Below are 3,866 nucleotides of genomic sequence, written 5' to 3' on the forward strand. Positions count from 1 at the left end.
TTTATTCTAATTGCTTGCATTTTTAAGCTCGCCTGTTTTTTGGAGTTGTAAAACTGAAGAGCAAATTTTCGTTTCCTAAGCTGCAATGAATATTATTTAATTCCTGAGGAGGTAACTTCCTTTTCTACTACATTCAAGCTATCATTGATAAATACTAAACCGGATTAAAAATTTGCGTGTGCTCATAAAAGACAGAGAGTAATCTTGATGATTTGTAGCTGAGTTATAATTGTAAGTCCTTGTTGCACTCATAGTTGAATTGAAGATCGACATCGGAGTCATTCTTGCCTATTTTCTGGTTGATTTCCTTCTCGTTGCAGCTGCTTGTAGATAATCTATTGACACTTCATGGCACCTAAGTTGTTGAAGCTTTAGAACAATCGCAAAATTGTGAGGGTTACCATAATAATTTTCAGTTTCTTTTTTTAACATGCTCAAAATACTACAAATTGGTACTGCTGCCAATACCGTTCTTATCCTACAACGCTATAATATTGTCTACTTCTAAGTATATAAATTATTATTTGTATTTAATAGAACTAGTTATGAACATTATGAAGCACCTTCCAAATTACAGGGTTGTTATTAAGGGTATTTTCCCTCCCGGAAACCCACTTTTAAATTACAGGATCCTGGTAAATATCGAGTTCTCTTTAGTAGAAAATAAATACTTTCAAATTTAAGTATTTCTATTTGAAGGAGAAATGATAAAGTTTTAGGAGGTCCTACCCATATATTCTCAACTCATATGTTCTTATCATTGATTGTGCTCGTGTGTTTTTTTTTTTTGAGCCCGAGAGTTCAATTATGAAATCTTATTTGACTCCAAAAAATATATAGTAAGTGATTATATTTAATTCAATGAAACCTATTTTAAAATATTAAATATTGGATTTTCTCTTAAAATAAGTATTTTTAAAGAATACACCGTAGGTGTCAAACCTCGAGAAATCCCAGGGAAACGGTAACCTGAAAGAGAACTGCTAACTGTTCCATCAATTTTTCTTAGGTTTTTCTCGATTCTTAGACATTTTTAAGGTTTAGTTAAGAAGCTTGAATTTGTTCCTCTTCATGAGGGTATGTAATTAAGTGACCACAAAGGGTAAGAAATCATATTTATTTTAGTATTCATAAGTTTAAGTTTAACAAGGAAATCTGTAAATATAATTTACTTACTTCTTTATTTTCATATGTTAAGAGTATAAATCAACAAGGTACCGACTATCATTTGGTAGTGCATGTAAATATGAAAATTTATAGTTATAAATGAAGTTAAAAGTGATCAGATTCGATAAAATGAAAAAAAAAAAAAAATTGATAATAATGAAAAAAAAATAATGGGACTCTTTTTGCTATTGGAATGTTGTACAAATATTTTTAAAGCTCGAAAATTATATTGAGACAGAGGAATCTTGTTCCGTTTTTGTAGCTGTACTTCAGGATATTACAATATTTTAACAATGTCCAACATGCGAGTCTACGAGTCCGAGTCCCCTATCCTAGTGGTGGTTGGTATGTCCACCAGGACTACATTGTTATTAAATTCTAAATATTTTTGACTTATAACCTGTCTACAATTAATCTTATTTATTTAACATACTTTATATAACTCTTATTCCAGAGCAGTTATTCGGTAATTTTGAAGGGCGGTGGCTTATAACAACCCTGTAATTTCTAGTAGCAAGTACATCCTTTAAGAAAGTAATTTTTTTCTTTAAAAAAGGTTAAATCAATACCCCCCCCACCCCTTCAAAAAAGAAGTATAAATGCATCATCAGATGAAAGTGAAATGCATTTTGTTGGTTGTTTGTACCTTTTTAGTGCAACGCCAGATCCTTCAGAGTCATTGATATATCATCTTTTAGATCAAAATGTCTTTAAAATGAGTAGTTTAACTGCCTTGATCCGTAAAAAATTCAAGTTAGTTGGATAAATGGTCAAAATAGAAAATAAATAAATCTGTAGGATCATTAATAACCTATAAAATATGAAGCATAATAATTTTATATAATGTGCTTATTATTGTACACGTTTTTGATCAATTATTAAGTTTTGATGGTTTACTATACTGTTTAGTATTATGCTATTCTTCGTTAAATCAATGCTAATTATTAATTGTTCATATAAATCTACTTCCTTTAACCAATGATTTCGGGTCATACTTCATAGATTTCTGATATATTCACAAAATTCTGGAATTAATCATTATTATCGAGGTTTAAAAGAATGTTTTTTATGTGTAATATAAAAAAGGAGATGCACTGAAAGATGTCCTATTATTATAGCTAGGCAAAAAGTATGATTAAATATCTGTTTTGAGATTAGAAAAGGAAAATTGGTAGTTGCGCGTACTCTTTTTTCTTTTTTGTTCATTCTATGGCAAATCATTGCTGTGGTAACATTTACTTCTCATAAATAATATTTAGTTTGCTTCATACCTTTGTGGACTTTAATATCATTTGAACTACTATCTTATATTATAAATTGACAAGTCTAAAATGTAATGATAAAAAGTATTCAATTTGTTCATTAATACTTATAGTAGCATATGCAACAAATACACACAGGTCAAGTAAAGTTATATAAAGCCAAAATAGCCATTTAATGTTGGGTTATGTAAATATCAATTTGAAGTACTCCTGCTTAAACTTAAAATTACACAATTTTATCAGTTTTGAGTAGATAAGTAAAAATGCGCTCCCTTTTAGGATTAAAAATTGTGCAATTGTATCCTCCATTTCTTTACAAATATCAGCTAAATTTTTTTACTTTTAACCCTCGGTTACTTCCATTCAAATTCTAACACAAGTTTTCATTGGGGTGGTTTCCAACACGAATGTCGTATTTTTGCTATTTAAACTTTTTTTTATGTAAAAAAATAACCAAATAATTAATTTTCCATTCGATTGATTTATTAATGGGTGACTTGTAGTGTTGTTTACACTAGGTGGCGTGAGAAAGATAAGATGTTGTACTAAAATAATTTTCTAAAAGATAAGTGATTGTTTGACTTAATATAGTTAGAGCACACGTCCCAGATAGACATACACTACCATGAGAAAATACACCATTATTTTAGAGTTTTTCTTCAAACAAGAATAAAACACAAGCCATTTAGCTGAAAATTGGAATAGTGTTGATGGTATTAATATTGTAACGGTTAATTATGCGCAATTTTGGTTTCGTCGATTCTGTTCCGGTAATTTGGACAGAATTGTGGAAGGGCAATCATCGAAAATGTGGATAACATATTGGAAATCACCTTGTTCGAAAGTATCAGCACGGATATGATTGCCAAGCAGAAAACCATTAATTAAAAAAAAATTATAATAAAAATCTATTCAAAATAATGGATTTCTTTTCACTACCCTTATAAAAAATAACTAACTTGCTTTTTTTAATAATAATAATAATTGAAAAAAAATATTTTTTTCTAGATAATTGAATCATTCATGATTTTTTATTGTAGAGAAAAAAAGAATAATATTTTGTTTGTATCATTCCATTCCCATGACGTGTTCTACGTAAAAATAATATATTTTTTTCCTCCTCAAAATAAGCTGTAGCATTTGTATATTTTGCTCTTTTTTTATCCAATGAATGTATGTAATATGAAACAAAATGCAATGATTTGAATGCACATATTTAAAATACTACCATGAGTCAATTATTTGTGAAGGAACAATCTCATCATATTTTGCCATTTCCTTTAGTGTTAAAGACTCATCTTCTTGGGGCACTGTTTTTTGCCAATACTTAGCAATAAAAGAAACCGAAATTGGACATGGTAATTCTGAATATTTGAAGAATATTTTAGAGGGGAAGAGCTTAGTTGTCAAGCAGGTTTTTAGATGATTTGCAATCAG

The sequence above is a fragment of the Lepeophtheirus salmonis genome, chromosome 9, assembly GCF_016086655.4.
Source record: "Lepeophtheirus salmonis chromosome 9, UVic_Lsal_1.4, whole genome shotgun sequence".
Taxonomy (NCBI): Eukaryota; Metazoa; Arthropoda; class Copepoda; order Siphonostomatoida; family Caligidae; genus Lepeophtheirus; species Lepeophtheirus salmonis.